This window comes from Vulpes lagopus, chromosome 4, assembly GCF_018345385.1.
Source record: "Vulpes lagopus strain Blue_001 chromosome 4, ASM1834538v1, whole genome shotgun sequence".
NCBI lineage: Eukaryota > Metazoa > Chordata > Mammalia > Carnivora > Canidae > Vulpes > Vulpes lagopus.
This window is the reverse complement of record NC_054827.1, coordinates 72,050,509-72,063,908: the sequence shown is the minus strand read 5'-3', so window position 1 is coordinate 72,063,908 and position 13,400 is coordinate 72,050,509. Positions and strand designations below refer to the sequence as shown.

The 13,400-nt window shown below is 37.1% G+C and overlaps 1 pseudogene; it reads right to left on the bottom strand.

Moving 5' to 3' along the window:
- Nucleotides 1-6,770: 6,770 nt before the first annotated feature.
- Nucleotides 6,771-12,227, bottom strand: LOC121488795 (annotated as a pseudogene).
- Nucleotides 12,228-13,400: the final 1,173 nt, after the last annotated feature.

The window sequence follows — 13,400 nt, the reverse complement described above, 5'->3', positions numbered from 1 at the left end:
CTCACCCCACTACGAAGGGGGCATAGTTAAAAAGAGTGTGTTGTTCTGATTCCATTTAAGTGACCTAGCAAGCAGAGGATTTGCATTCAAACTAGATTTGGTCCTAGGGTGGTCTTTAGAGATGTTGTGAATAAATTAGAGATTGCATATATATTAGCTCCATATTCTCAAGATGGTTGTTTGAAATGAAAATTATTTCCAGGTTTTTTTGAGTTTTTGTTTTTGTTTTGTTTGCAGCTCCTATTCAGTGAAATATTTGGCAAAAAGCTATGCCTTTCATGAAGCTGGGAAATTGTTTACATCAAATTAGAGAAATAGCATAGCTACTGTTATCAATACAAAATTAAATTTCACATATACACAAAATTGATATTTATTTCTTCTGTCCTTTCTGGACAATGCATCTTTGGATTTTACAGTTCTTATTATATTCCTTACTGTTATGTATTTATTTTCATAGCAATTTCGGCCCTGTAGAAACTTAGATTTTTTTTTATTCATTGTTTACTTGCAAGCATTATGCAAACTATGCAAATACAAAAAGGTAAGCATTTTCTTTTTACCTTTGCTTTCCTTACTTTAGAGAAATGTTTTTTTTTTTTTTTAATATAACGGAAGACTGACAGTATGTTTGATTTAGAAAGTATCTTCAAAATCAGTTCTGTTTACTTCAGATGTAAATCCTTGAAACAGACCCCAGACCATAAAAAAGATTTGTAACTGTGACACTTGGTGGCTATCTAACTATCTAACCCTCATGGCTTATGGAAATGCAGTTTTCCCATCTGTAAAATGTGGATGATTACATTGACCTCACAGAGTTGCTGTGATGGAGTTTTTTGCTTTGCAATCATTTCCATTTATATATAACTAGCAAAAAATTTTAGAGGAGGATTGAAGTTTGGAAATTTTATCCAACTGGCAAATGTGATTGTATCTATTTAAAAGGTGTACACGTGATGATTTGACATACATTGTAGGATGATTATCAAGATCAAGATAATACAACCATCACTTCACACAGTTAACGTGTATGTGTGTGTACTCTTTGCACATGGCTCAGGGAGAGGAAAATGAGAATATGTAAGTCAAACAATAAAAACTTACAGTTCTAAGAAGAGTAAGTTCTGAGGATTTAATGAACAGCAAGGTGACTATAGTTAATAATAGAGTATTATATAATTAGCAAATTTGAGAAGTTTATTTTTATATATTTAGGTAAGCACTGTATCAAATTTAGAAAAGAAAAAGTTGGTGGAACACACAGCTAAAATATTTTCCCCAGTTTAATATTAACACATAGATCATTTTCTTAATTTTTTCTGTCTCTTCTTATGAAACAAACATTTAAGTAGAAAATATAGAAAACCTAGGAGAGGATAATAAAGAAAATTTGTTACTATCTGTTGAAATCTAGGGCAGCTTATATAGATAGATGATACTCTCATTCTCAGATAACAAAAAGTCCCCCAGTCATTTATAATCACAAGTAAGAGACTCCCCTCAGTAATAAATGTGTCCACTATAGTGTAATAAGAAATTACACATTTATTTGCAGCTGGCTTCTGACTAAGGGCAAGAAAAAGAGGCTGGTGGTTTCTCCGCTGTTCCGTCTCTGCCACACACTTCATCTGCCCTCTCCATTCTCAACCATTCCGCTTACAAATATAATTTCGAATATTAGTATAAAACAGTCTGCCTTGCCTGTGCTCCCATGCCCAAGCTCTCTCAATGATTGTTTTGAGGCCCTTCCACTTGACTGATGACAAAAGGGGGAATGTCTTAACCCTTCCTTTCACCATGGCAGCATGGAGGGAAAAGGCCATAACCTATTAACAACCTGCTTCAGATAAATTATTTTGCCAATCTCCCTCTCCACTCTCAGCCTTCCTTACTCTATTTTGTAGGTAAGGGTCACAAAACCAATTCTCCCGTGCCCTCTTTGCCATACTCACTGGAGTACCCTCACTCCTCTATTTGTAAGATGGGGAGGGTTGATGCCTGTTGCCTTTGCGACTCAAAAACTGACACAGAAGGAGTCTGCTTTTACATCCAGTTATAATCATTCCCTTAGGATACCTTATGTGAAGTGGGTTTCTGCATCTAAGAATATTACCACATTAAGACTCTTGACACATGCTAGTAAAGCTTTATCTCTCCAAATAAAAATATTATATCAATTCATGCTTTCTTCCTTACCACATAATACTAAAAAAAAAAAAAAAAAAAAAAAAAAAAAAAAAAAAAAAAAAAAAGAAAGAAAGAAAAAGAAAAATAGGGCAAATGAGAACAGGGGCAAGGAAAAAGCAAGGGCATTAGAAGATAGGTACAGTATAGTGTCATAGGAAGAACTAAGTACAGTTTGACAGAAGATGAAGTGGAGTTTTTTTGTTGTTTTTTTTGTTTTAAATATTTGAGGAAAGAAGAAAGGTGTATGAAGTAGGGAGTAGGGGGATGGGGCAGAGAGAGAGAGAGAATCCCAAGCAGACTCCACACTGAGCGTGGAGCCCAACTTGGGCCTTGATTTCATGATCCTGAGATCATGACCTGAGCTAATCTCAAGAATCAGATGCTTAACAGACTGAGCCACCCAAGTGTTCCAAGGTAGAAGTTTTTATAAATCAGATAAATCCATGTTGAACCACCCTCCAGCATAAATAATTCATCCCAGCCCACTTCTCTCAATGAGCAATACATTTGATTACTAATTGCTCTTGGATTCTAGCCCTGAAAGGATTATGGAGAGCTTGATTCATGTAATCATTTTACAACTCTTTCCATATAGCATAGTGTGGCCATCTTAATTCAGGTCAGAACAGTATTTGCAAAGATAGCATGAAATGTTAGAAGATACTTCTGTTTTGAGTTTCTGCCACTTCCTAGTGGGTTGATGCTGACACTGTCACTCCATATCAATGGGATATAGTTTCCTCACCCCCGTAATTGAAATAATAATGTCTTTTTTGCTAGCTCGTGGTAATTATGAGATGGGATGGGGATTTGTAAACTGTAAAGATCTTAGAAAAATCAAATATGTTGCCTTGTCAATCACCTGTCATCCCTGAGGGAGAGTTGGAAACACCCGCCCTCCTCCCCTTCCACCACCCCTAGTTCGTTTCCCCGAGTTAGGAGTCTTTATGTTCTGTCTCCCTTCCTGATATTTCCCAACATTTCTTTTCCCTTCCTTTATATTCCCTTTCACTATTATTCATATTCCCCAAATGAATGAGAACATACACTGTTTGTCCTTCTCCGATTGACTTATTTCACTCAGCATAATACCCTCCAGTTCCATCCACATTGAAGCAAATGGTGGGTATTTGTCGTTTCTAATTGCTGAGTAATATTCCATTGTATACATAAACCACATCTTCTTTATCCATTCATCTTTCGATGGACACCGAGGCTCCTTCCACAGTTTGGCTATTGTGGCCATTGCTGATAGAAACATCGGGGTGCAGGTGTCCCGACGTTTCATTGCATCTGAATCTTTGGGGTAAATCCCCAACAGTGCAATTGCTGGGTCGTAGGGCAGGTCTATTTTTAACTCTTTGAGGAACCTCCACACAGTTTTCCAGTTCTAATTAATCTCCCTTGACCTATTTTCTCTTTTTGACCCTGTCCATGCTATTCTTTTTCTTCTCGCATGAGATTTCATATGTCAAATGTACTTTGCATTTTTCTGGGTGCATATTAGCTATCCAGAAAATACTAGTTCTTGCTTTTTTTCTCTTCTTCCAGTTTCCCAACTCCTTGGAAATAGCTGATAAGGCAATATTGTCAAAGCTCTTTCTTTCCAAATAGGCAGCAGAGGGTATGTGTATTCAGGATACATCCTGCTTGTCCTTCTTGTACTTATTGGATTCAGCTTTGTTTGCATAGAAAGCATTTTCCTCCTAGTCTAGTTCAGTGAAAATGATGTCAATTGTTCCCCTATTGCCTGAGATCAACTCCTAGATTAGGTAAATTATGTGTCTTCACTTTATTTTTAATTTAGTTTTATTGATGTAAAAACAATGGGAATAGCAAAATGGTTCTAGTGTCAATGGTATTTAAAAAACAAGCAGAAAGGTAATAAGATGCATTATTACTTTAGATTCCCCTTTCCTTGTTATTCACTTGTGGGGAGAATCCAATCTTGAGAGAAAATGTAGAATGTGATTTTGTGCCAGTAGTAATTAGCAAGAACAGCTTGATGAGAAACAGTGATGGAAGAATCAATGACAAACATCAATACAGTAAAGCCCAAACAAGGCTTCTGTTTTTCATATTAGGTCTTTACACATTGACTTAACCAAATGATTGAGAAATGACATTCTTAATCCCAAATAGTGTGCCATAAATAGATTGTAAACCACTTTGACCTTCTTAGACTATGTCAAGCTTTTCCAATTTCCCTAGAGTATACTACAAGGTTTTGTTACCAGTAATGTCTTCTCATTAACTACTACTATTGTTTCATCAAATAGAGCTTTTAAATTAAGCCTAAAAATTGCAGTAAACTAGGAATTCAAGAGAAACATAAAATTTTTTCCTTAAGATTGCATACTCAGGTTTTGGCACAAACAGAATCATGAGAAAGGTTATATATTTTTGTTGTTTGATTGTTTTAAATAATCAAAAACGTGTATTTGGCTTGATCCAAATTTCTTCTCTCTTTCACCAACATAAATGAAAAGACATAGGATTGCATCTTTCAGAGTTTGCTGATGTACCACTAAATACATACCCTTTTAGTGAAACGTTGGCACCTTATGCTCTATGCTTAGGCCAGGATTTCTCAATTTTGGCACTCTGTATTTCAGACTGGGTAGTTCTTTGTTATGGGGAACCCTGATATATTGTGGGGTGTTTAGCAGCATCCTTGGCCTGCCTTTTCTGGATTGCAGTAGCACTAGTGAATTGTGATTATCAAAAATATCTCAAGACATTAGCAAAATATCCTTGAGTGGGGACCCTTGCAAATCAGACCTTACTAGACTGCAGTGGTTCTTGATCATGAATGTGCATTCAAATCACCTGGGAGATATATATTTTTTTTGGTTGTAAAATAATTTACTAAAGGCATTATTTGTTAAACTTTAATAATTTGTTACCAATAAGGTACGTCATTGTAAACATGACAAAATGATTTCAAGAGATACATGGCTAGTAGGTAAACAGTATAATTTTAAGTGACAGCTTTCCTATTTACAAGATCATATTCCTTCCAGCTACTCCAGGGGCTTGCAAGTGATGCTACTGCTTGTGACAGTTACCTGAGAGGGGAGCTTGGAGCTCATAACTGGTTTGAGATCACTACTGCTAAAGAGGTCTTACAAAGCTCCAAAATTCTTCACTCATAAGGTCATTTGAAAACTCTTGAGCTTAGAAATCAGGATACTTTCTATCTCTCACCAAAAAATATCAAAAAGATATGGATTCAGAACCCCAAAAGAACTAGCTGGAGGGCACAAGTCCTGTAACATGTCCAAGCATGAATTGGTGAGCTCTGCCACTAAGCACATCACAGAAAATGGAGAAAATAATCCAAAAGTAGCTATTGAACATTAGCACCATAATAAACATGGCTCATATAGCTAAAGACTAGATTGTTTATCCCACCAGGTAACATTCATTTACAGCTCTAATGCTGAAAGAGCAGCTTTTTAATGTACAAGTGATCTAAGTATAGAAGTCCGGTTTTAATTCCTATGAGAAAAATGTTGAACAAAATACAAGCTAAACAGCATCCCAGAGGCAGTCAATATTACTGTACTAAAGCATATACAGATTAAGGCTTTACCTTGGTAAATAAACAATTTTGAAATTAGGTTGGAACATCACCAACAAATCAGTTACAAAGAATTCAAGCAATTTGTTTAAGAATCTGTAGTGGCACTCAGTTCTAAAGTATTAGGCATCTTACATTCAACATATGCCCTTAGCTGCCATAATAAGTGTTACTGTAACTTAACTCCCTGAAATGCCACCCATAGTTTTGAATTCAAGCCAGTCAAGTGTTAAAAGAATTTGGTTCATTAATGAAAAAGCCTAATAATTCAATTAAACTCTTCTAACTAGAGAATGATCCAAGTACAGGAAGTTTCCCTGTTTTAGTATTTGTAGTTTCAAATGCCCTTTTGGTTTACCGAGTAAACTGAACACATTTCCTGATAAATATCACCACTGGACAGTAGATCTAAATGTTAAGATTTTACTAAGTCAAGGTTTCAGGCTGGTACAATGTTCCTACTAGGTCAGGTTTCAGTTGATCTTTCCAATGTCAGGGGAAAAAATGAAAGACAAAGACTATTTACTGTGCAGAATTATAACCACAGACATTGAAATATAGCTCTCAGATCTGAAAATGTCTCTGTTTTTTAGAAAATGAATTCCAGGAAGGTTAAAAAGCAATACCAGAGGGTATAGGTGCAGAATTGGATGTAGTCATTCAAAGCATTCAATTAAGAATATGGCAATATAAATATCTGAAAAGCATCTCTTAGGTGTTCAAAACAAAAAATGTATAAGTCATTCCTAACTAATTTGAGCTTTATAGCGTTTCCTAGATGGGAAAAACAGTTAACATTTGAAAGTCCTGAAAGCTTTGTCCTTGACTAATTACATCAGATGGTTTGCCTTTGATCAAATTCCTTCCTTTTAAACATGGATAAAAGCATTACATAGGTCCACTGTTAAACAGACAACATGTTGCAAATTACTTCTGGTTTAATGTATTCCAACAGGGCATAGAAAATAAAAGATGTCGAGGTGGCTTTGGACTAAGTTTAATAGTCATCTCCTCTGCTGACAACTTCTTTAAACGTTGGACGCAACAGTATGGTATGTTCAAACTGCGCTGTATATGATGATCCTTTAATGTCACATGATGGTGGATGTGGATCTACAATGCCCAAGTCACACAGATTCTTCAAAGCCATGAAGTATTTACTTTCTCCCAAGCGATCCAGCCACCTGCAGCAGAAGGCTAGGGTGCCAAAGTTTTCATTGATGACGTTCAACAAGTGTTCTGTTCTTGGAAGCCTGATTGCACGTGTCCAACATCAAAATTTTTCATATAATGTGAACATTCCATGTCATCATGAACAATGCCTTTTCCTATGCTTCCAAAGATTTCAATGGCATACCCTTCTCCTTCCTCCATTCTTGTTGCCTCTCCTCCTTTCACAATTGGCACTGTTTTCCCAGCATGTATTCTATATGGCCCAATTGAATGTCCACTTAGGTTACAGATTGGTTTCACTTGATATGTCTTCCCATATATTTCAACCTCCTAGGATTCCAGAACTTCTTGGATGGCCTCACCAACATCACATAGACGACATCAATTCCAACACACTTTATTCCAGTGATAGTGGCATCCTTTACAGCTTTTAATAATGTATCATATTTGGGATTAAAAGTAACTGTAAAAGCACAGTCAATAATCCTACCATTTATATGTGTTCCAAAGTCTATCTTACAGATGTCATCATACTGTGATACTGTTGTATCATCAGAATTTGGAGTATAATGGGCAGCACAGTTATTCAGAGAACACCCGGTAGGAAATGCCAAGCCGGCATTTAATCCATTCTCTTTAATTAGCTTTCGTGAACAGTCTTCCAATTTTTCACAGATTTCTATCATTGTCATCCCAGGCTTGATCCAGCTCATAACATATTTTCTAACTTGTTGATGTGCTTCCGCAGCTTCTCGAAAATCATTCCAAATCTCTTCACTAGCTTGATCTAATGCTTTCTTTTCTTCACTTGTAGTTCTCCAAGCAGCTGTTCACCCATCTTGTGTGGGTGGGTACTCTCATTCTTGTCCTTTGGGAAATACACCATTAGGGTACAGGTCACACACTGGAACTGAGGGAGGGTCTGTTTGAACTCTTGGTCCTCTCTTTTTCTTCTTCTTTCCAGTTGCTCCATCTCCATCTTCATCATCGTCATCTCTCTCTTTCTCTTCCAATGCTTGTCTTTCCAATTGTCTTGCTACCTCATCAACTGAGGCTCCTGACTCTTTATACTCCTGCTGTGGCAGCCCCTTTACTCTTGTTCTTCTGTCTTTTTTTCTTGGCTGCTTCCTCAGCCGTAGAGGCAGCTCCATCTTCTCTGTCGTCTGGATCCAGGTCATCATTCAGGTGGCTCCCAGAGGACGCTGCCTCCTCCACATGCGAGAGAGTGAGCCCTAGGAGATATTTTTAAAAAATACCCAGACTACCCCAAATCAGTTGAATAAAGATCCATAGATGATCGAGTGCTAAAATTGACTGAAATAGGTTGCCCTTATAAATTTGATATGTTTCCTTTGGGAACAAACCTACAACGTCTCCTTTTTTCAGGGTTCCTTGTCTTTTTAATTTAATACTTTTTAGAATCCAGATTTGCTTCATGAGTCTCCTGTAGTACAGTGGGGCTAAAAGGATGACACAGATTAAGCTCTATTGAAAGTCTCTCATGGACAAGAATAAATTCAAGTGAAGTCAAGACAATTCATTTTATTTGCAGCTACTTTCTGGCATGTAGACTATAACAGGAGTTCTTAAGTGACATTTCTGGGAATCTGCATCAGCATCACTTGGGAACCTGTTAGAAATACAAAATTTTGGAAACTCCACCCAGATCTTTTGACTTAAATACTCAGGGACAGGGTCCAGCAATTTGTGTTTTGGGCCTCCAGGTGATTCTGAAATATACTCAAATTTGAAAACTATGTACAAGAGACCCTTTCCATATTTGCTCATATGCTTTCAATGTTCTTCCAATTGGCCCTGATAGCCCCATCCTTCACAAGACTTAGATAAATGATATACATTTTCATTTAACCTTTTGGATACTTTCCTTTATGATTCCATTTGTCATAAATGTTCATTATTGAACTATGCCATATATACATGGGTTACATAATTCTATAGTAGAGGAGTGTTAGAGATAGAAGACAGCTGAGAGGAAGCAGAGGGAGTTGAACACAGATCAAGCAGAGTGAGTGCTACAGATGCACTTCCCAGATACACTGGCTGCACCATGGTCTGTTCAGGTTTCTAACAAAAGTTTAGTATGACTTCCACAGGTAACACTTAGCATCTAGTGGGCCAGGGGAGGATGGCACGCAAGAGACATTCAGAAGAGTAGACCACGTGCAGAAAAAGAAGATGCTAGATGTAGGCACTGATGATTGCTGAGGGAAGGAAACAAAGGTGCTTTGTGCTTTTCCATATTATATTAATTCTAAGTAAACTAAACCATTACTTTGTACACCCTTAATTTCAGCAGCTTAACTCTTTAAGTCAATAATGGAGGTGAGTTCCTATACTACCACCAAGTGTTACTTGCTAGTTGATATAATTATTTTTCAGTGAACAAGATCATGGAACTTACCTTTCTGTGCAAAATATCATAATTTTTATATGAACACTGGACTCTGAGGAGCAGGGTGGAAATGTTTTTGTTTCCTTGTTTTGGAGAGAGAGAGTGAGTGGGGGTAGAGGAGGACAGGCAGAGAGAGAATCGTAAGCAGGCTCCACGCCCAGCATGGAGTGTGACATGGGGCTCAGTCTTATGACCCTGAGATCATGACCTGAGCCAAAATCAAGAGTCCAATGCTTAATCAACCGAGCCACCTTGGCACCCAGAAAATGGATTTTAGTTAGAAGAACATTAAAGGAATCCAGAAGAAAGATGCTCTTTCAGCAGATGAGGGTAGTAGGCATAGATGAATTATTGGCTTTGAGATCTAGTTTGGAGTTCTTAGAATTTCCCATTGGAGTCGATGTAAAAAAGAGGAATAAAGCATGACATCTGAGTTTTTTCCCTAATCATTTGGGTGGATGTAAAATAATTGAAATTGAGAAAGCTGGGGAGAAGCAGTATTAAAGGACTGAGGAATTAAGTTGTCTGTTTGGAACATATTAAAACTCTAGGAATCCCATTATACATTAAAATGAAGATGCCAAGAAAGAGTGATAAAGAAGTCTGGAACTCAGGGGGAAGGGATTAGGCTTGAGATTTCAATTTGGGCACTATCTGCATAGAGAGGTATAAAGCCCTAGGAGCAAATAAAATCACCTAAATGAGAGAAAGAGAGAAAAAAAAAAGATGCCCAAAGTTCTGTTTTTTCAATTTGGTATTCCTTTAAACTCAGTTGTAGTCTGTTATTTTTATCATGTTGAATTCCATTTTTCTTGAATTTAATGTTACTCTTAAGATCATACATAAGGCTTAAAAAATAATTTCACAATTTTTACTGGGCAAATGACATTGTAATGTGTAGCTCACTGAGAGTAGCTTCTCTATTACTATTATGGTGTCAAAGCTTTCCATTGGGGCTGACAGGGACTGGTGCTTAGGTAATCAGTAGCCTTCTGAGCAGCGTAGCAACTCTGAGCCAGAAAGATTACTTTTTTATTCAAGTCATTAAAATTTTCCTGTTATGTTCTTTGTTTTGGCTGCCTTTTACTTAATTGTCTCGTGAGGTGTTCTAAACCAAACAGCCATATGAGGTCAACCAGAAGATGAACTAAACTGTGAAAATAATCACATTTCTTTAATAAAAGATTTTTGAAAATTGGAGATGAAGGATGAACATTCAGAGTATAAGATAGCTTCAATTTTTCAATTAAAAAATGTTTTATCCCCCAAATGATGGTAATTTATAAAATTATGAGTTTGTGTGTATGCATGAAGTCCGACATGTATATAGCCGTGTAGAGGGTAAATTATTCTTCACGAAAAATTTTATGACTCGTATATCAAGTAAATATATTTTGCTAATATCCCTGCAGTTGATAACATAACCCTTTGTGGGCTAGACTAACCACATGGCTTCCCAACTGGGCTGTAAAAAAATCAACAGCCACTTTAGAGTTCCTGGGGGCAGTATTAGTAAGATTTAACTTGTCTAGTTTGGGCCAGTATGTTGCTTCTCTATCTTTTGCAATTCCATGGGGTGTTCTCCTTAGCCTTGGTGCTTGAGAAAGCTTTGGTGGAAGGCATTCTGCAAATAACTCACTTGGCTCTGACAGGCCAAGAAATCCAGTCTGGAGCCAAGATAAACTCAGTGATCATTTCTGCATTCATTTATTAACACGGTGAATTTGATTATTCTTTAGAGATTATTGGAAAAGCAGTTTCAGATAATAGATTTGAATTTGTACCCTGATGCCAGTTATGCGTCATTTGTATTTTTTTTTTCTTAAGCCCTTGGAAAACAACTGGATAGAAATGTTCTTTTTGCATCTCTGAATTCACCCTTAATGAGAGAGCAGTTTTCATGCCAAAGGAGAAAAGTAGGGAAACAAAACCACATGATTCTGTTATATTGACTTTCTATTAAAACTAACAAGCAAATTGGCAAGTGGGAGATGCAGGAGGTCATGTGTAGCTAAGCCTTCTGTTGAAGGCTCAATGTGAAATTTCCTTTGCCCTGGACTTATCTAAATAGGTGCTACAAGAAAAAAAATGGAGAGATTGTTAGTATTTGAGTTCCTTTTGTATAGAATTTCATATAGAAAAAGCTCCACTTAATATAGATGCTGGGTTTTGGAGAGCCACAGAGGTAAGAGAAGATAATATAGATAATATTACCTTGTTAACATAAAACAGTATAATCAAATGCTCACTTGAACTTCACACATCACAGAAACATTAATTCAACATTTACAGGGTACCTACTGTGTGCCAGGAGCTAGGCTGTGTGTTATAGATATTAAGATTAGTGAGATGTGAACAACCTTCTCAAGGGATGCACAGTTCTAGCCTTTGGCTCTGAGACTAAGTTCTGAGTGGGTCAATGCTCCTCTAGCTCCTATATTTTTTTGTATTTCAGAGACAAGAACTACATAACTTGATGGTTACTTTTTTGCATCAATTTAAATGGGACACGGGGTGCTCAGAATTTACTCAAAGATTATCCTGGGTATGCCTGAGTTTGGGGATGAGATCAACATTTGAATGAGTAGACTAAGTAAGACAGGTTGGGGTAAGCATCATGCACTCCTTTAGAGGTCTAAATAGAACAGAAAGTGGGGTAAGGGGGAATTTTCTCTGCCTAAGTGTTTTCAAATTGTGGACGTCAGTCTTGCCCTGCATCTGGATTGGAACTTGCACCATCAGTTCACCTTGTTTTCAGGCTTCCAGACTTGTGCTAAGGCTCTTCTGAGTTTTCAGCTTGTAGACAGCCATTGGTGGCATTTCTAAGCCTTCATTATCCTGTAGACAATTATAAGACTCTCTCTTCATGTCTACCTCTTTGCATCTCTGTATCATCTCTATATATCTCTATGTATCCTGTTAGTGCTATTTCTTAAGAGAACCCCGACTAATATACCTGTGACTACAGGAGCAAGTATAGAGAAACAAAGCAGGACAATCAGCACAGTTTCCCAGAGCGGTACCCTGTAGCACCCAGGGGTTTCATTTTCTTTGTGAAATGAAAGAAAGTTCATTTCAGCACCACTGATTCTGGAAACAACAGTTTAGGTTGATCTTAGGGAATGAACTCTTAAAAATTAAGAACTTTTTGAACTAAAGCTAAAGAGTGGGAATCAGATAAGCCAAGAATAGGCCTATCTATGCTTAGAAATGTGCATATATACCAGTCACAAGTGGATTTTAGATTTACAGGAAAGATACAAAAACTAATAATAATTTGGAAGGAGATTTACCCAATTTGTAGTAGGAAATGAACTGGGGCTTGATGTCCAAGTAGCAAAGAGAGTGGCTTGAATACTCATACCTACTTTCTTTAGCTTGAATAAAAATTTTGCCCTTTATATATGCCTAACTGCAGTAAGCCACAGTTGGTCAAAGGTCACCAACAAAGCAGATGCATGAATTTTGATTTAATGACACTAAAGTATTTGCTTGATTAAATTTCATGTAATATGCAGCCATCCTACAATACCCACAAAAGGATCAAGTGGGAGGATAAAAACCACACAACAGAGGAAAATTGTGGTCTTAAAAGCAATAGTCACCTAGAAAAACTCACCACAGTTGTGCTCAATTGCTCTACTTTGTGAAGGCTCACTTGAGTTTTGTGAAGTTTTGTTAAATTCTCAAATAAGGTGTTGAAAGGAAAAAACGTGGAACCATTTGAGCCCGCGGTCTCAGTGCGTACTTGTGATATGTTAGGCAATCACAGGCAGTAGAAGTTGACCAATGTTTGTCCATGGTGGTTTCCTAGTCAGCACAAAAATGCCACAGAAAGTTCTAGAAGATTTTGGAATGGAACATATTTATGGTCATTTTTTTTCCCCACTAAGTGGTTAAAACTTACAGATTTTGTTATATGTGTGAACTAAACTTCTCACCTTAGCTTCACATATGAATCTTTATATTAATCACTAGAAATACAGCATGGGGCCACCATCCACATAGTCTCTTGCTATTTCAAAAAGAAACAGACCAAAA